The sequence below is a fragment of the Peromyscus californicus genome, unplaced genomic scaffold (assembly GCF_007827085.1).
Source record: "Peromyscus californicus insignis strain IS unplaced genomic scaffold, ASM782708v3 Scaffold_3__1_contigs__length_106647218, whole genome shotgun sequence".
In the NCBI taxonomy this organism is placed as follows: Eukaryota; Metazoa; Chordata; class Mammalia; order Rodentia; family Cricetidae; genus Peromyscus; species Peromyscus californicus.
The window spans coordinates 90,913,034-90,933,146 of record NW_026294551.1 but is presented as its reverse complement, the minus strand read 5'-3'; the positions used below and the strand labels follow the sequence as shown (position 1 = coordinate 90,933,146).

At 50.9% G+C, this 20,113-nt stretch overlaps 1 protein-coding gene and 1 pseudogene across 1 annotated transcript in view; both read left to right on the top strand.

Annotated features, from left to right (window-relative positions):
- The window catches only part of Ergic1 (endoplasmic reticulum-golgi intermediate compartment 1), a 103,846-nt gene that overhangs the window by 5,560 nt on the left and 78,173 nt on the right, over positions 1 to 20,113 (top strand). The gene's annotated exons all lie outside the window — the stretch shown is intronic.
- On the top strand, positions 6,192 to 6,310 carry LOC128123490 (uncharacterized; annotated as a pseudogene).

Sequence of the window (20,113 nt, the reverse complement as noted above, 5' to 3'; positions counted from 1 at the left end):
ACTGGACCCCACAGCTCCTCCAGCCTCTGCTCGCCCTCAGACACTTGGCCGCCATTGGAAAGCCTCTGTGAAATCCTGCGTGGAAGGAAGCAGGGTCCTGGTTCAGCCTAGCCGGTGCCAGATGTGTGGTCTAAGGAGACCGTTGAGTGCCCGGCGCCATTTCTCAGAGTACAGTTTGGGCAGCAAAGCTCTAATGAGGAAGGGGTAATTAGCCTAATCATCTGTTGTCAATAGAGCTTGTAGGTCTATTAACCTAATTGCATTGGTTATGTATGTGGGGAAGTACAGGAGAGGCAGCCCTCCGGCACTCCTGTGTATTTGTTCTGAAAACTCATGGCCCACGGGGAAAGCAGGAGGAAGCAGGGTCATGGAAGAGGCTCTACAAAAAGGCGCCTCACCCACAGAGCCTCAGTCGTAACCTTGTTTCATAGCCATGGAGATCGGCCACCAGAAGTTCTGGGTCTCAAGGATCCCGTAGCACCAGGTGCATTCTGGTGGCACAATCTTCCTGTCCAGGAACACCAGCCACTCTCCAGGAACCTGCCTGCAGCAGAGCTGGACAGGAGGCAAGGACTGTCTGAAATGGACCCAGTGTGCTGCTCTTCCAAGTAGTGGGAACCCTGCCCAAGATGAGAGGCCTGGCAGTGGCTAACCTTAATAATTAAGTGAACTCAGAGACCTGATGTGTATGTGTGCATAATAATGTGCTTATATTTGGAACGCCACGTAACCCAATTTTAACAATGCACGCCACGTAACCCGATTTTAACAATGCACAAAGGACCTTAATATACAGCGTTCAGAGAGCAGACAGGTGGCCAGAGGGGACTAGAGAAGTTCACTGTCAGCCCTGGGAAATGAAAATCGAAACCAGCTAGAGCTGGTGGCTGTGTCTGCTACCTGCCTGCCTGCCGCTGGAATCCCGGCAGCTCCTGCAGCCTCTCTTCTCGCTCCCATTTGAGGCTGGGTCTTGGCTGTTTTGAGGGTTGGGGGTGAGGATGTAATGCTGATGCTTCTTTAGCACTGAGCCAGGCACGTCACTGACAACCATGCCAGTCCTGTCAGGTAGTTGATAATACTTTATTGTCCTTGTTTTATTTATTTTAATTACCACACTACAAAATTGACCTTTTTGGTGTACTTATAATGAAATTTAAGACCTGTTTATGAAGTCACAACCGCCATCTGGATACAGAACAGGTCCTGCGCCCTAGCAGACTCTCAGGCTGTCACTTTATTGTCGGGTGCTATTAATTTGAGTTTTGAAATGCAGGACGAATATTCCTAAGAGACTGGTCTGCACAGTGCAGCATTGTTAGCTGTGGGCACCATGTCTGCAGCAGCTCAGCAGAAGATATTCATCTCATGTAACTGAAACTCTGGCCACTGAACGGCTCCCTCCATCCCTTCCCTAGTCCCTGGGAACTGGCACTCTCTGCTGCTGTGGGCTTGCCTGGTTTTGAGAGTTCATAGAGAGGAGTCATTCTGTATTTGTCCTGTGGCCGACTTTTATCATTTAACACTGTCCTCTTACGTCCATCTGTCCCATCACAAATGGCAGGTGTCCTCCTTTTTAAGACCGTGTAGTATTCTGCCATGTACCCCTACCACCTTATTAACTGCTTGTCTTTCAATGGACATTGAGGCTGTTCCCACAGCGTGACTGTTGTGCTTAATCCTCAGCCAACAGGGTGTGCAGACATCTCTTTGAGATTCTGAATTCAATTTGTGGGGAGCAATAAATGCCAAGTAATGGGGTTGCTGGGTGGGTGGTTCCAATAGTGGTTATACCGTTTGACAGTCCCAGCACCTTCCTGAGTCCCAACCCCCATGCCCTCACCAGCACTTAGTGTCTTGTTTTCAGATAATGTCATGCAAGATGTGCGGTGAGGCTCCAGGTGGCCGTGTCCCTGGTGATTAGTCCCGTGGAATACCTTTTCATACCCATTGGTCACTTGTTTGCCTTGTAACGTCGACTGGGATCTTTGACTTGGGGTGGCATATGCTTTTGCTCTTGAGTTGAAGGATTTCCTGTATGTTTTGGATATTACCTCCTCGTCAGATCTGTGGTTCGAGAATGTTTTCTCCCAGCTCCTAGGTTCCCTTTTCTCTCCAGTAACTATTTCCTCTGTAGATTCCATTTTAGAATAGGGAGTTGGGGCCCAGAGCTGGGAAATAACTGGCCAGGCACACAGCTGCTGAGTTGTGTGTGCAAGACTGGAATTCCAGAGCCCGGCACCTCACTGCAAGGACATCCTGTATCTCAGACACCTTGAGCTTACTGGTTTTCATGAATCCTGGCGAGGCCTTGTCTTCCCTCACAGTCCCACCAGAAGCCAGTAGTGCGTAGGAGTTAGTCAAAATGACCCCCGGGAACTTTTGGAGTCTTGATGTTGCTTGGCCTGCTCTGATGTTTTGCTGGGTCCCAGAGTCTGTTCATGGTAGACAGTGTCTCCAGATCTTCCAGAAACGAGACACATAGTTTGGGCCAGGACACTCTTCTCCATTACAGATACCCTAAAGGATAACTGAGCTCTGTCTGCCCTGAGGATCAGCCCTCCCCATGTGGCGGACCTCTCATGACTGTTCTCACTGTTCACTAGCTGGGGAACCTGGACAAGGTCCAGGTCTTAGTTTGCCTCATTTGTAGATTGGGGTGCTCCTTCATTGCAGGGATTTGGAGCGATGCTGGCCTAGCAGCCATTTAACCCCTGCATTCTCACCGGAACTGGTGGACCACCGTGGTGGGCCAATGGTGTGTGACCACGGGGAGGAAGGGTCCTGACTCTGCAGGGCTGCACACTTGAGAGTTCCTGGGGCAGGTTGGATCTGGGTTGCCCTTTGCAGCCATCATGGGTGAAGTCAGTGTACTCCCCTCCTAAGAGGAAGTGTCACACTGAGATAATCAAAACCTGGCTGTGGCTAGCTGGAGAGTGGTGCCCATGAGGAAAAGTGGCCTCAGTGGGTCTCTATGGCCTCCAGATCCCCTTGTCTTTTAAGAGATGATGAAAATCTTAAAACTAGGTACAAATGATTGGCAATGGACTCCAGGCTTGTGTCTGTTAGCCACCATGATGGGCCAAACAAATTCCTGACTGGCACTGCCCAGTTCTGTGGCACACACACACACTGTTTGGCCAGTGTGATCAGCATATGCTCACTGGATGGACAGGACTTTGAGCAGAACTCCTGGGACTCTTGGCCTGTGGCCAGAGGGACATGTCAGGGTTCTGTTCCCCTGGACTGGCCTGGCTGAGGGCTTGGACTGGCACTTGAATTCCACTCTGAACAGCACTGGAGGGCACGGCCAGGGTTGACCAGTTCTCCTGAGGGGTGTACCCTTCCTCCCCTGTGAATACCATCAGCTCCTGGGCATCACCCTCAGGCCTCCCTGGGGCTCTGTTTCTCCGGCACCAAGTGTACCTAGTGGGCAGCCTGCATGTAGGGCTAGGCCAGAGGCTTGCCATGGATCTCCTTGGTTCACAGTCGGGGAGGAGCTTTATCCCCGCTGGCTTGAGAAGGGACAGCTCTTGGCTACGATGCCGCAGTGGCAGGTGACGCAGCTGAGATTTTCATGCATGTCTGTGACGTAAGAGCTGACTTTCTCAACAGTATCATATTCTGGAGGGTGTGGTTATCGCTTTATTTTCTTGGGGTCATCCCACAGAAACCCCAGTGTTGGTTGTTATCTACTTAGTTGTATTTATGGTTTGTTGCCATGGAAGCCAGGGGTGGGCAGTGGTAGGCCAGTGGTGAAGCCTGAGTGACTGTTTCCTGTCACTGAGGGCATCTTTGGTCAGGAAGTTACCATTGAGCCTGTGCTAAGGAGCTGCAAAGAGGGTGCAGGACTTCCTGTGTGGACCTGCAGGGCACTTCCCAGAGACTGGAGCTGCCAGGTGCGGGGGTTTGTTCACTGATCACTGGGGCCTACTGTGTGCCAGGTGTTCTGGGATCTGGGGCGTAGACAAGCCCCTGTCCCTCACCCCTTGGATTTGGTTTTAGTTCTGACGTTTTACTTCTTATTTTTAAAAACTGAGTGAACTTTCAATTTTGAAGTGACTTTAGGTTTTCGAGAAGTTGTAGATAAGGCAGAGTTGCCCACTGTCCCCGCTGTGTACGCTGCCCATCGTCACATGGCGTCATCCCGGCTCAGGAAGTGACGCTGGCATGTGCTTGCCAGAGCCAGACTTCCCTGGGGCCAGTGTCCCATCAGTGTTCAGTCTCCCATGCAGGCACGCACGTGCCTTCATGCTGCAACTCCTGTCCCTGCTGGCTGGGGCCATTGCACAGGTCTTGGCTTTCTTGACTTTGGCTGTCTTAAGAGCTCTCCAGGGGCCATGCAGCATGTCTCCCTCCTGAGCCTGTCTGACCTTTCTCACCGGTAGACTGGAACGTGGGGCTAGGGAAGAAGCTACAGGAGTGGGCAGGCCCTTCTGGGTTACCCTCTCAGGACACCGTGACACATTGGTGATTCTGATCTGTCACCTCGTTTCTGTCTCCTCCCTTGCTGCTAACAGACATTCCGTTGGGAAGTGGAGTACCAGGAACGCCTAGAAAGCCTTGTTTGAGTCAATAGCAGAGGCCGCACCACAGTGGGCGGCTGGATCACTTTCTGGCTGTGCTGATATGATGGCACAGGTGGAGGGGGGTTGTGAGGTGCAGGCTCAGCCAGGACTTCACTTCCTTTTATCACAAACCTGCAGGGTGGGAGGTACTATCAGGGCTTTGCATGGGGGTGGGCAATAACAAGGGGCATAGGAACCAAGTCCAGAGAAAGCTGGGAAGCTGGGAATGGTGACTCTGGGCATATGATCTTAGCATTTGGAAGGCTGAGTCAGGAGGATTGCCCCAAGTATGAGGTCATCAGGGTCTACAGAGTAAGACCCTGCCTCGAAATGAAATTGGATCTCTCACTTAGCACTGACAAGTGTTTTAAGGGACAGGAGACTTGTCCCAGATTCTTTTTTTTTCCCTTATGTATATTTAAGGCATATAGCATGATGTTTTGAGGTATTTACATCCATATACCTACAGCCCGTTCATTATCTCCCATACAGACTATGTTAGTCTGTTTTCTTTAGTTGTAGTAAAATACCTGAATCTGGGTCACTTCTAAGGAAGAGGAGGTTTATTTTGCTCACTTTTGGAGACTGAAATGCAGGCATCATTGGGCTGGTTCTGTGAGGTTTCCCCCAGCTATATTATGTCTTGATTCACAGTGTCATGGCTGGACATGTGCAGTTGTGAAGAGGTCATATGGTAAGATGTAAGGAAGGCTGGAGTGATGGGGAAGGCTCTTTTATACCTACCTCTCTTGTGGGGACTGACTGGGCTCTCACAAGATCCACATTCAGATCTTCTGATGGCTACACATCTGTACCCCTGTCTGTACCATCGTCTGTCTGTATCCCTGTCTATACTCCCATGTCGTGGAATATTATTTTAACTAGGCAAAGATGTGTTACATTTGTTTATGCTGCAGAATATTACTTTAACTGTGTAAAGGTGTGTTACATTTGTTTATGCTGCCTTTGTTTAATTATGAAAAGATGTGTTACGTTTGTTTCATTTTGCTTGCTTAAGGCACCTGATCTAATAAAAAGCTAAATGGACACTAGCTAAGCAGGAGAGGGATAGGTGGGGCTGCCAGGAAGAGAGAATAAATAGGAGAGAAATCTAGGCTCAAGAGATAAAAGAAAAACACGAGAAGGAGGAAAGGATGAGGGACATGCCTGGGGCCAGAAGCCAGGCAGCCTTCAGCCAGCCAGACATAGAGACAGCAGGAAAGTAAGAAAAGGTAAAAAGCACCGGGTGGTGGTGGCTCATGCCTTTAATCCCAGCACTCGGGAGGCAGGGGGATCTCTGCGAATTCGAGGCCAGCCTGGGCTACAGAGTGAGTTCCAGGAAAGGTGCAAAGCTACACAGAGAAACCCTGTCTTGAAAAACCAAAAAAAAAAAAAAAAAAAAAAAAAAGTAAAAAGCCCCAAGGCAAAGGGTAGATAAAGAGAAACAGATTAAGTTGGTTTTTTGTTGTTGTTGTTGTTGTTTTTTATAAAAAAGCTAGCCAGAAAAGAGCCTAAGCTAGGCCAAGCATTCAAAAGTCTCCATGTCATGCTTTGGGAGCTGGTTGGTGGCCCAAAAGAAAAAGCCTGGTACATTTTGGCACCCAACATGGGGCATCAAATGAAAGCTTAAATATATATACCACCCTGAACACACCCGATCTTGTCTGATCTCGGAAGCTAAGCAGGGTTGGGCCTGGTTAGTACTTGGGTGGGAAACCACTTGGGAATACTGGGTGTTGTAGGCTTTGCCAAATGAAGTGTTTATCTAGTTCTTCTTTATCAATAAAAACCTGGGAGTCAGATATTGGGGTCAAAACCTGAATGATCAGAGAAGCAACCAGTGGCCTCCTCTCTTTCTCTCTTGTTCCTTGATCCAAAAGGGGCCAAGACCCTTTCTAAGCCCTGCCCTGCTACTTGTATCTCTCTATATGTCCTTGGTCCTCCAAAAACACCTCTGTGGTTAATTTTGGTCAGCTAGTAGATTGCTCCACCCTCCAATTCAAAGCAAATTTTATTGGCAGTCTCAAGAGTGTCAGAATGTGATCAAAATATCACACAACGTCCCCATCTGTACCCCCTCAGCTCTAAAAGGGTCCACCACCTTGTAAGCATCACCATGTAGGTACCCAGCTTCCTGCATGTGTTCTCTTTGGAAGCAAATTACCTCCATATTCAATCCATAGCCACAACAGAGAATAGCTGTGGCCTTGTGTAGCAAAACCATGCATGCAGTGTGCTATTATTACGGACCTGGTGTATTTATCTGATCTTTCCCAGATGTGCTTACCGCATTCTCTGCTTCGTATTCATTGACTTTCTCCTTCCCATTTCCCACCCCGACCCCGACTCTGGTAACCACTCCTCTCTATATCAGGTTCTCCTCCCCTCCCGAGTCCACATCGTGTTCTTTTGCTTTATTTCACTTAGAAGAATGTTCCAGGTCCATTCTGGCATGAGACAGGGATCTCCTCTTTTTAGGGTGGAATAATATTCCATTATGTTGAGGAGTCACATTTTCTGTATCCCTCTATCAGATGGTAGCTGCCCCAAATTCCAGCTGTAATGACTAGTGCTGCGATGGGGGTGCAGGTAGCCTTCTGGGATTTCATTTCTTTTGGGTATACACCTAGAAGAAAGAATGCTGGGTCTGTGTTGTTCTGTATTTGGTTCTCTATTTTCACAGTGGCTACACCAGTCTACATTCCCCACCCAGCTGTGTGCAAATAAATGTTCTCTTCCTTCCACACTGTTCCCCTCACTTGCCTTTTGGATTCAATGGCTGTGAGGTGGTTATCAGAGTATTTTGATTTGCATTTCCTTGATAGTTAATTGATGCTGAGCACCTTTTTGTTGTATGCTTGGCCAACTTGTTTGTTTTTGAAAAAGTGTCTTGAATACCCACCCACCTGCCTGCTTGCCTGCCTTTTAAATCTTGGGTATTAACACTTTAATCAGATACATAGCTTGTAAATATTTCTCCCAGGTTACAGCTCCCTTTTCATTTTGTTCTTTTGCTGTGTAGATGCTTGTCTTAGGGTTTCTGTTGCTGTGAGGAGACACCATGATCACAGCAACTCTTTAAACAAAGGAAAACGTTGCATTGTGGTAGCTTGTTTTCAGTTCAGAGAGGTTTAGTCCATTATCGTCATGGTGGGACATGGCAGCATGCAGGCAGACATGGTACTGGAGAGGTAGCTCCGAGTTCTACATCTTGTAGAGACAACAGGAAGTGGTCTGAGACACTGGGCATGGCTTGAACATATATGAGACCTCAAAACCCGCCTCCACAGTGAGTGACATACTTCCTTAAACAAGACAATACCTACTCCAACAAGGCCGTACTTCTTAATAGTGCCACTCCTCTTGCGGCCATTTTCCTTCAAACCATCACAATGCTCTTAGTTTGCTATAGTCTTATTTATGCATTTATGACTTATTTATTATTATCTTATTTATTTGTTACTCTTGTAGCCAGATCTGCTGGTACACTATTCAGTAAATCATATTCCAAGCCAGTGATTCTTCCATCAGTTTTGGGGCTTCTGGATTTACATTTAGGTCTTATGATTTGTTTTTCTTTAATCCACGTTGAACTGATTTTATATGTGGAATAAGAGGAGCATACGATTTTATTCTTTTACATGCAAAAGTGTAAGTTTCCTGGCACCAGTTACTAAAGAGACCGTCTTTATCCACTGTTTCCTCTTGATGCCCCTGTCAAAATGAGATGACCACGTGTGATTGGACTTCTGCCCCACAGGTCTGTGTGTTGGTTTTTATGTTAATATTGTACTGATGTCATGACTATGGCTTTGTGGTATAATTTTATATCATGACATATGATGTCTCCATCCTTGTTCTAGCCGTTTGGAGTGTTTTGTGGCTCCATACAGATCTCAGACTTTCTTTTGATTCCTGTGCTGTCTCGGGGTTTGTATAACGATATCATGCCGTCTGTGGTTAGAGGGGGTTTTACTTTCAGACTTGAATGCCTTTGATTTCTGTTTCTTGCCTGATGCTTCTGCTGGTCCTAAATGGAGGCAGTTAGAACAGCACCTGGCCTTCTGGGCATCTTAGGGGAAAGCTGTCCTTCCACGTGGATTATATCAGCTGTGGAGCTTTCATAGATGACTCTCACGTTGAAGACCTTTCCCTGTCTACATCTGAATTCCAAGAGTGCAGTCAAGGGCGGATGCTGTCCTGAGCTTGTTCTGCATCAGGATTGTGTGATTCGCCTCTCTGTTGCCCTGATGCCTGTCTTTAGCCGCCGGGGCAGACCAGCCTCTCAGGCCATCCTTCCCACTTGCAGTCAGGAGAGGCTGGCCAAGACTTTCCTGGGGATGTTTATGTCATCTGCATTCATCCTGCTTTCCTGTGGTCCCTTTGGCTTCGGTGTTAGGGTGACATCAGCCTCATAAAAGGTGTTAGGAAGGGCTCCTCCTAGCCTTCCTTTCTGGAAGAGTTCAAGTATTGGTACTGATTCTTTTTGCAGAGACTGTAGACTTCAGCTGTGAAGTTGTCTGTCTCTTGTGGGCTTTTTCTTCATTGGGAGGTTTGCTTATTTATTTTTCATTGATTTCAGTGATTTCCCCTGGATTCTTATAGGTCCTTACTGTAGACAGGGTAGTGGGCTTGTCTGAGTTTATTCCTGAGGATTAAGAGGTAGCCGGGCAGTGGTGGCGCACGCCTTTAATCCCAGCACTCGGGAGGCAGAGCAGGCGGATCTCTGTGAGTTCAAGGCCAGCCTGGGCTACCAAGTGAGTTCCAGGAAAGGCGCAAAGCTACACAGAGAAACCCTGTCTCAAAAAACCAAAAAAAAAAAAAAAAAAAAGAGGTAATGCTAGGCTCCAAGTAGGACATCATCTCCCCACCTCCGCTGCCACCTCCTCCAGGAAGCCCACTCCTTGTTCTCCCAGGGTGGCCAGTGTCCCTTCCCAACACTGTACAGCCCTGACCACAGTGGCCCTCCATCTCCTCAGCTCTGTGCCGTGTACCTCATGGGCCTTGTCACCTCCACACTAGTGGGGTTTCAGGGCTGTGGCAGTGTCGGGCCTGTGCTTCCTCAGCAGGACCTGGTCTAGAGCCTTGCACACAATCAGGTGGTGGCCCCCAGGTGATGTGCTCAGCAAAGGCATGAGGCATTATGGGGCTAGCCATCTGCTCATGTCACAGAGTCACTGCACCTCACTGCCTCAGTGACAGCATTGAGAGATAGGCCTAATGCTACCGCATGCCTGCTTCCAGACTGCCGTGAGGATCAAGTGAGCACTCTGTAAGGCCCCGGAATGGGGCCTGGCTCCCTTGGGTGCTCAGATCCTGTCCATTGCAGAGGAAGCACCCCCACACAGGCTGTTGGAGAGGATGGGGGAAGGGTGAACCCTTTGTGTTTGTCTGTCGGCTTCTTTGAAAAAGGACTCAAGAAGTTTGATGTCTTCGTACTACACTGTTGTGTTTTCCCCTCACGTGAAGTCCCAGTGGAGCGGATGCTCCGCTTCCGTGGTTACTCAGAGACCAGGTTCCCCTCATTCAGGGTAGGAAGCAGCCTTTGGGGTAGGTGAGATGTGCCCCTGTCCATTCTGCTCACATGCTGTGCAGGGAAGTGTGGTCTGGCCATGTGCCTAGAGGAGAAAAGATGCTGTCATCTCTGTGTCCTGTCCCGTCCGTGTCGTGTCGTCCCCCCTCCCACCCCGTCTCCCAACCTCTCCCTTCGCCTGCCATCTTCGTCATTTTAGGCACATTCCTGAACAGATAGATGTGTTACTTATAATATTCTTTAAGTCAGTCAGTGTTTGAAATTAACACCTTCACCCGCGCGGTCAGGGTGCACGCCTTTGATCCCAGTACTCAGAAGGCAGAGGCAGGGGATCTCTGAGTTTGAGGCCAGCCTGGTCTACTGAGCAAGTTCCAGGACAGCCAGGACCACACAGAGAAACCCTGTCTTAAACTCCCCCCACAAAAAAGATGAAATGAACACTTTCACTGGTGAAAGGTGAATTCGATTGCTTCTGTATTATTTTTCTACCAGTAGCCTGATTTGTAACCTGATCAGTCATAGAGTTCTCCTCATGGTATATGCACTCAGATCCCTATCTAAACCGCTTCACTAAATACCTCCTACTATTCCTCATTACTATAATTATTTTAACCTTGTCTAATAACTTATTTCAATTATTTATGGGCTGAGAAGGTGTAGGAATTGTACATCATAAAAGTGAAGAAGCAGCATCATCTGCGTTCATGTGAGCCCAGCTGCAGCAGTGTTCATGTGCCTGCTGAATCTGCTGTTTAAGAGGATTCAGTAGGTCCTCCTTAGCCACTGGATCCGTACTAAGAACTCCCTCCCCCCACCTCCCACTCCCCAATTCACACCTGAGCTGGCATAGTACCAAACCCCACATGTACTGTGTTCTTATACGTACACATATGTGATAGCTTAATTCATAAATTAGAGCCAAGAACTGTAGCTAAGAATAGAATAATAATTGTGCTGTACTGTACTGGAAAGTTGAGCTTTGAGACCTTTATTGATAAAGCTAGGTTACTTGAGCACAGGCCACATGTGGCTCTTCCACGGTTGGTCTGATAACTCAGATATGACTGGTGTGCTTGGCTGGCAGGGCAGGGGTCTAACCTCCTCTCCTGCTCCCAACTCCCCTCCTCTGGAGTCTGTCTACCCCAAGTTAGAACATCACCAGCCCTGTCCATCAAAAGCCCACATGCCCAGCTCTGCCAGCAACATTGCTGGGCTGCAGGAAGCATTGGGATTCCCACTGTGGGCAAGAGGTGAGTAGGGTCCAGGGAACGCCTGCCTGCCCTCCCTCCTCCCCCCCCCCGCCCCTCCCCCCACCCCCACCCCCCGCCTCAGTGCTTCACTGGGGCTTCTGAGGAGCTAGGATTGCTACTGTCCTCCTGGCCATCAGCTGTTCTAGCTGCCAGGAGCATGGGTGGAGCCACAGTGTGAGTGGGTGTTTTCCACGCAAGTCCTGAAAAAGGAAGGAGCAGGTGGTGATAAGAGCGCGAACAGTGACGTGGCTAACTAGGTCTGTTCCTGAGAAGAGCTCTCACAGGCAGCTCTGTGGGCGCCTTTGGGCTGTTTGCCGTCCCTTCCCTGCTTGTGGCTTGCTCTCCCTCACCTTGCCAGGCTCTGTGGGTCACTGCGCTGTTACTTGGTGCAGAGCAACGGTCCACTTTTCTGTCCAGTTAATACCTGCCTGACCCGATGGCGAGCATAGCCTGAGAACACAGCCATGTCCACCCACTCGTGGAGGGCCTGGCGCTGGGTCTGGGCTCGGCACCTGCTAGCCCTGTCAGTGTAGAAGGGAAGTGGGGAGGGAAGACAAGCTGACAACACCCCATAATATAGCACTGAACCCCGAGGCCTCCACTGTGAGAGGGCACCTCCCTCCTCCGGGATTGTTTGGTGCCTGTGGCTGTATCTCTCTGTGTTGAGGAAATATCCCTGGCTTTCTCCTAAGGGTGTAAGCACACGGGAAAGGACTCACAGCATGGTGTCCCGAGGAATAGGGAAGTTGGAGTTACTCAGGCCCCACACTCTACCTTCAGTCTACAGGCTCCCCCTGAAGTGCCCAGTGAGTCCCCAGAATCTGGATAAGGGAGATCAGAAAAGAGGACCCCTCACTTTCCACCCTCACCCCAGCCTGAGAAGGGGGCTTCCTTGTAATAGAAAGAGGCTCAAAGAGGTCGAGAGCCTGGCCCAGAGGCACGCAGCTGGCCAAGTCTGAGCGAAGCTGTAACGCAGTGTTTCTGACCCCCAGCCTTTTGCTGTATCATTTGACCCAGAAACCCACGTTGCTGGGTTGGGAACTACTAGTAGTTGCATTCTCTAGTAATCTGGCCGTTCTCCCCAGATGCCTGGGGGATGTGCTGCCCCTGGAGGGTCTGCTTCAGTTGTCCTGGGAATCTACACCTTTTCCAACTGACTGTACAGGTTCTTGGTGTCTGGCAGGCTAGGAGCCATGAGCAAGATACATAGCCCTGGGACTGGGTACCACCAGCCTTTCTGTACTCAGTATCAAAAGCAGCTAGTGGGACTTGAGAGTTTCCAAAGGCCTTCAGAGACAATACAGAGTATCCACAGACAAGGACACTGAGGCCCCACAGGGGCCATTGAGTGGCAGCTTGGGGTCACACAGCTGGACAGGGTCACAGAAACACAGCGTTTCTTCCAGTCTATGAGGTAGGAATCCTGCAGCCATGTTGCTCTGTACCGCGTTCCACTGCATGTGTCATAGCCCGGGCTTCAAGGTGGCTGTCTTTGTTGAGCTGTGACCTAGTGAAGTGTCTAAACAGATGAAGGTGAGTTATTGTATTCAGCAGGTGATGAGTGTGTGTGTGTGTGTATGTGTGTGTGTGTGTGTGTGTGAGAGAGAGAGAGAGAGAGAGAGACAGAGACAGAGACAGAGACAGAGTGACAGAGACAGAGTGACAGAGAGAGACAGAGACAGACAGAGGTGTTAAATGTACTTGGAGTTCGGCTGGGTGTGCCATGTGCTAGCGATCTGCTCTTGTGTCCTAACAGCAGCCGTGGCTCATGGGTAAGGATAGTGAGGCCCAGACGCAAAGCCAGCAAGTGGCAGAGCTGAGACTCTTCTCCCCCAGGCTCCTGCCAGAGCCCATGGTGAACAGAAGCGCCTGTGGGAGGCACTTGCAGATGCTTGCTGAATGCTAGGTCCCCAGACTCCTGAGTGACAGGCTGTGGGTTTTGACTCCTTGTTTTGGGAAGACAGGGAGGGCAGCAGCCTGGGGACAGCAGTGCCATCGTTCAGTGCACACCGAGTGGCTGGTAAGAGTGCTACCTCTGTCAGTGCACTTGGCATGGCTGGAAGGTGCTGTACGGGTGAGAACACTGGGTGGAGAGTAGCCGTGCACAGGCCCTACACTCACGAGAATCAGCAAGTACAGAAGCTGGAGATGGGGTGCACCAGCCAGCCCTTTGTTTTGGAGTGGAGGAGCTAAGTTCCTGGAAGCAGGTAGTTCTTGTCCAGACCCACCAGCAAGCAGGTGGCAGCAGCTGGCTCCGGCCTTCCACACCTGCAAAACTGGGTCACGCTGGAGGCCAGGTGGTATGTCAGAGATGAGTTAACCCTGAGTCAGGGAGAGTGTGAGAAGGTTCGCCACCACCCTGCCCTGGGCCAGGTCTCTTGCCGTGGGGTACATCAGTCACCTCTGCCTGCCCCCACACTCCCCTGAGTATGACGAGTCAGCCATCAAGGACTCTGTGCTGGGACAGCCGGGCAGAAGGCTTGGGGAGAGTAAGGTGGGGCAGAGTGAAGGCTGGTGAGAACCTAGGCTTCTCATGGGCCTGGATCCCCACTCACGTGTCCCCACTATCTCTGCATCCCCACTCACGTGTCCATGGGCTTCATTGCACTCTCGGAGTCTGTTTACTGGGCGGCAGGAAGGGCTGCTTGCAGCATGCAGAAGCTGGCAGAGCCCAGGCTCCTGTGGCTCCTAATTCAGACTCGGCACTGTTGTCTTGCCTCTACGTTATGAAACTTCCAGACGGACTTTATCTTCTCTAGCAGACTGCGAACCAGGGCACGCAATAAATGAAATAAGTGCAAGCATATGGGAATGTTTTACATAAGAGTTTTGATTTCTCACACTTGTGGGAAAGTGAGTGAGCCTTGCTGGCCACTGCCTATGGGACAGTCCCTAGCCATGGCTGAGGCAAAGGCTGATCCTCCAGCTCCTACATGCTCTGGGTCCACCCCCACCCCCAACCCACCCCTGCTTCCTTGCTTCCTAATGGACTGGTTTTTGGAGGTGACAGAATCTAGGGGGAAATAGACACAGGCTGAGGTGAGACTGGGCAGAGCTCTAGCGCTCTGAAAGTAGGGAGGTGTAGTGGCTGGGGACGGCCCAGGACCGAGACAGCAAAGCCTGTGGTCAATTCGGGGGCCTCAGTTGCTGCAAGGGTCTCTGGAATGTCAGAACTGCCATTGGATGAAATGGAATTGATGGTGTCGTCAGAAGCCCAGATGCCCGAGGCAGACTCTAGGTAAAGTGTTTTGCTCTATGACCCAAGGCAAGGTTCTAAAGCTCTCTGTGCCCAGCTTTTTCTCACTTGCCAAATGAGCATCATTAATGTGTGAGCTGGATGCGTAGTAAGTGCTCTGAGTGTCAGCAGCTACTATGACTCCACCCCTAAACAGAAGATTTGCCCAATACCCGCTCTGCTTCAGTGCTAAGAATTAAATCTAGGTCCTCAGGCATGCTGGGAAAGCACTCTTCCACAGAGCCATAACCCCAACCAGGGACCAAAAGGGTGCCCCGAAAGGTTCCTGGTGAGAGTGTCTGAAACTCCAAGTAGAGCCTGGTGTGACGGGGAGCACCTCCTCGTAGCTGAACCAGCTGAAGAGGCGTGGCCAAAACACCTGGTTATTGTCACCATTTGATGGCTGGGAATATGAACTTGGGGGTTGGATTTTTGTGCCTCTACTTTGAGTGCTGTGCTTAGAAATGCAGCAGTGGAAAAGAAAAAGAGGCAGAATGAGGGGGTGAGAGGAGATGGCTTCTGATTTTCCAGAACATAAGTGTGGTCTGCCCTGGTGGCCTCAGGCAGATGATTAGCCTGCAGGTCCTGGTTTTTGTCGGCTGATATTAAATTAAAGAGGTGACATGGTGTCTAGCAGGACCACCTCCTAAGAAGGGACAGCAGGAGCCGGGTCAGGGTAGAGGTGTGTGTCTCTCTAGGGAAGGAGCCCGTGGCTTGGGGGAGATAGTGCAGACTAGTCATTAAGTTCCCAGTGTCAGGGACCACTCTGTCTTGATCATTAGGTCCTTGGGGTCTAGGGAAGTTCTGGGGGCACTGGACTCAGAAGAATGTGTCAGAGCTGTGGAGTGAGTGTGCAAGCCCTGTGTTGGCCTTGCTGAGGATGGTACCTTCCTTCTGGGGACAGCGGAGTGTTGATGAGATAAGACATGGGAGTCCCTCAGCCTTGCACCCAGATGTGACCTACAGGCAGCCCAGGGGTCTGGGTCATAGATTCGCCCAGTTATTTCTGTGTCGGCACCTTCATACAGGCTTCTGTATGGTGCTCTGGTCTTGTGGGTAACAGGGTTCAGCTGTCCTTTTGGAATTTTCCCACTACCCTGTGGTAATGGCCTAAGAAGAGAGGTACATGGTTCAGTCTGAGGGAGGGGACCCCTAGGGGGAGCCACCAAGTGTCCTAGAAATACCTGTGTGTACATACGTGTGTACATATGTATGAGTACGTACTTACGTGTGTAGGGCAGTGTACTTGTGCCTTGCTGCAGGCCTGCTTGTGCCCATCTGTGCCTCAGTGGTGTCACCTTTGAGGCTTCGCAGTGTGGGACGGAGAACCTGGGCTTCATGTCCTCTTTCTCCAGGTGTGCCCAATTGCTGTTACTCAGATCGGAATTGCACAGAAATCATGTCCCCTGCTGTGTGCCACAGGGCCAGCTGTCATGGTAACTTGATTGGCCTCAGGGTCTCCTCTTGCTTCAGGGAGAAGCATCCAGAGGAGTCCTGGCCTCAGCCCCCTGCTGTTCGGACTGACTTTTGATGTCCCCCTGTACTTCAAGGCTCCAGGGATCAGGGAAGAGCCAGAGGCATGTGCCTAGAGGCGTCTCCCATAATGAGTTTCGGGTTAGCCTGAACTAAAGAATAAGACCCTGTCTCAAAGGAGCCAAAACCAGCCAGCTAGACATGGCGGGGGAGGCCTGGAATCACAGCATTTGGGAGGGTCAGGAGTTCAGGGTCATCCTAGGTTATATAGCAGGTTCCAGGCCAGCCTGGACTGCATGGGACACTGTTCCCCTTGTAATAGCACCCCCATGGGCTCCAGGCCCCACATGGGGGTGTGGCACCATACTCTGCCAGGTATCTGGGTTTTAAGCACCCAGTGAGAGCAGCACGCACGAACCCTGGATCCTCCAGAGCCTGGACGTCCCAGCCCTGCCGTCTGCTGGGGCTTACTCCTTCACTTCTCTGTCTTTAACCTCCTGACTCGGGAGTGGAGCAAGGCCTGGCCCCCACCTCTCAGGGGCTCTGACAGTTCCGTGCCGGGCTCACGTGTGCCTGGTGTGTTAGAAGCATGCAGCCATTGATTGTTGCTATGAGAGCACATGGGACTCGCCTGAAAAGCAGTTTAAGAAACAGTAACCAAAGCCCAGGAGCGTGACGTCTAATATTTTCCTGCCTCCTTTAAATGACCATTGCAGGCGCTGGAGTCAGACTTGATCAGTACCCCCCTAAAGAAAAGGAAACTTCTGAGGAGTCACTTGACCAGTGGACACTAGGCTACCAGGGCTCCGGAAATGAACCCTTTAAGCTGCCTGGGGCATTCCCATAATGGACAAGGCCACCATGGGGTTGACTGCCCTTAGTGGGGCAGGCATAGTGTGAGTGTTACAGTCACTGCATCACTCACCACCTCCCTTGAAGTGCTGTTTCCCAGATCACTAGGGCACATTGTGAGTAGGAACAGGATAGTAGGGGTAAGAGAGGCATACATCCACCTGCCTCTGTGACTGCACCCTCCATACTTCTCCCCGAGTCCCCACACTTCTGCACAGGTGGAGCAAATCTAAGTCAACCTCAGTCCTAGCCAATCCTTGTTGGCCTGTTTGCTCATTCACACAGGGACAGCTGCTTACTGAGCACTTTATGCCCCCTGGCCAGGCAGAGGATTGAAGGCCAAACTGATCTCCATGGACACAGTGCCCACCCTTGTGAGGCTTGCTTTCCAACTGGGAATCCATGACCAAAAGTTTTCTAACAAGAATGCACTAAGGATGTCTAGCTTCAACTTTGTTCAGGATTCTAGAAGGTTCTCCCACGATCTGTATTCTGAGACCTTAATGATAAACAGACCTGGTTTGGTCTGTAGTGGGAGTTCCAGGCTGGTCTGGAGGCAGATGTAGTTATGAATGGGTCAACAGTGGGTAAGAAGGTCCCTGGCCTGGGAAGGAGTGTGCCCTCGGGGCTTTACATAGCCAGGACCAGCTTTCTGTGGGCAGTGGCTTCTTGGGGCGGGTGCCTGCACAGGCTCAGCTACAACGCAAACCCATCAGCTGGGCAGCATTTGGCTCTGGCAGCAGCCAGTCTGTCTGCCAAGACCTCTCTTTGATTCACATTTTCCACATCAAGAGATGTTTTGAAAACATTGACCTTCAATTCATCAAATGTCACTTATTAAATTGTAAGTCACATCCAGCCAATTAATGAGAAGACAATGGGCCGGTGACTCAGTACATGGCATCTTGGCAGGAGCGTGCCTGAGTACTCCAGACACAGAAGACCTGGCCGAGTGATCCCTGTGTCCCAGGGCAGTCGGCGGATCACTGCCACGAGGGGCTGGGCTGGAGAGTGTGGCAAGGGTGGCAGCGAGGCTGGAGAAGCCAGGACACGCTGAGCATTCAGCCGGGCCCAGGCAGGTAACCTGGAGCCTGACTCACCAGAAGCAGAGCCCAGCTGGGAGGGTGAGGAGAGTCAAGGCTGGTGTGCACCTTTGCTTGGAAGAGAAGCACATGGTAGATGTGGTGGGCAGTGAGCAGGAGACACCTAGATGACTGTGAGTGAGAATTAGAGGAGAAAGGAGAAGAGATGGTACTGTAGTGTCTGTACCCAGAGAGCCTTGGGAAGGGGTGAGATGGCAGTGACAGATGAAAAGGACAGGTGAGGTGGATCTGCACGTGCTGTATCAGACAGTGGGGGCCGTAGAAGGTTCTAGAACAGATGTCATTCTGAGGAAGGTAGGAAGGGGCAGGTGCATGGGTGAACACAGTTCCCCAAGATGGCAGAGGGTGTGGTTCTGGGATGACTGTCCCTCACTTAGCCTCGTTCATGGAGACAGGGCAGAGATCTAAGACTGAATTCTAGCTCGCCTCCTTGTCCTCATACCTCACTGCGTCCACGTACCAGGAAAAGCATTCTTCCTCGGGGTTGCGGGGGAGAGAGTGAAGTGCTGTATACATGAAATGCTAGGAGGGCACCAGGCATGCAGACAGCGCTAGGTGAGGGTTTCCAAGGCCAGAGAGCCTACGGCAGGGATGCCTCAGCTGGGGAATTTTAAACTTTATTTGAAAAGCAGTGTTGGGGCCCCAAGGACTGTAGGGACACGTTGGCATATGTTTGTGTTCGTTCACACACTGTACATGTTGACTCTTGTGTTGGAGAGCCAGGGAACCTGTGGGGCCTTTAGTTTGCTCATTGTGAATGGGATGGAGGCCAGTGCCTGCTTCCTGGAGCTGTAGTGGAGATTAAGTGACTTGATGCTGGACAAGGACTTGGCAATGGACTTAGCTGGGGTCAGTCCTCATTCACACCCTGGAGCAGTTCAGGCTGCTGCCACTTCCATAGTCAGTAGAAACAGCAATGTTTCCTTTCTAGCACTTTCCAGGAAGATACCTCTCTGTTCATGTCACTTCCTTGTAGAGACTCTGAACCGGAGACCCCCACCCACGAGTCTTGAACTCTTGGCTAGACTCATGTGTAACAAGGAATGGCCACAGCCTGGGCTCCACCCCTTCCTGGCTGTGGGAAGTTGGGTAGGTCCTTCATCACTATGGAATTGCTTTCTCTTCTGTAACAATGGGCTCATAATGGTGTCCCTTGCTCCAAGCATTGTGTGAGGGCAAGACAGGACGGCACACATGAACTGCTGTGTGCCCCTCTCCAGGACCAGAATAGGGGGCCAGAAGTGTCTTGTAGCATCTTCTGGGCAGAACAGGATCCTGGAGGAAAGGGTTCACAGAAGAGTCACAGGTGCAGGACTGGGTATCCTAGGATCTCAGGATAGAGAGGGCTGGAGGCATCTCAACTGAGTATTCCCAGGTCATAGTGTGTGATAATGCCAACCCAGCCCAGAAGCAGGAGCAGCTGTCCACACTGGGCCGGCCATGTGTGCACTGGTCAAAGTTTGTTATCTTTGTCCTCTCAGCACCCAGCGAACACAGGGACAGCAATCCCTACCATCTAAGGGCAGAAGCTTCTGCAGGCCAGGTACTTGGGGCCAAAGCCCTGACAGGGACACCTCTGTGTGCCTGAAGCCTTCCAGAGAGAAATTTGTGGGCAGCCTGGAAGCATACCCAGGGAGCCTTCCTGTGGTCCTCTTGTCCATGCTTCCCCTTACAGCTTCCTGGGACCCAGGGGCTAGGAGGCAGTGCATGGCCTGCAAGGCCCTCCATCATCATTCCTCTCTTGTTTCCTCATCACACACCACAGAGAACCAGATTGTGGTTGGCACCGAGGCAGACCCTAAGTTCTCCTCTGTGCCCTGCATGCCCTCCATCCCCCTGCTAGGGTCACAGCGGGGGCCCTTCCCTGTAAATACCAGTCCACTTACATGTGCATTTTTCCTCTATGATTTTCCTGTTTTGATGAGACACTGCCTTTGGCCACATAGGTTCCCTAGGGGACTGTGGTCCTGAGGCCCAGCCCTAGCCAGTCATTCAGGAATTCTGCTTCCTGGCGCCCCACACCCTGCACATTCCATCAGGGCTAGCGCCTCCTGCTCTGTGTGAATGGGGTCTGCCTCCCCCATTCCCACGGTTCCCATGGC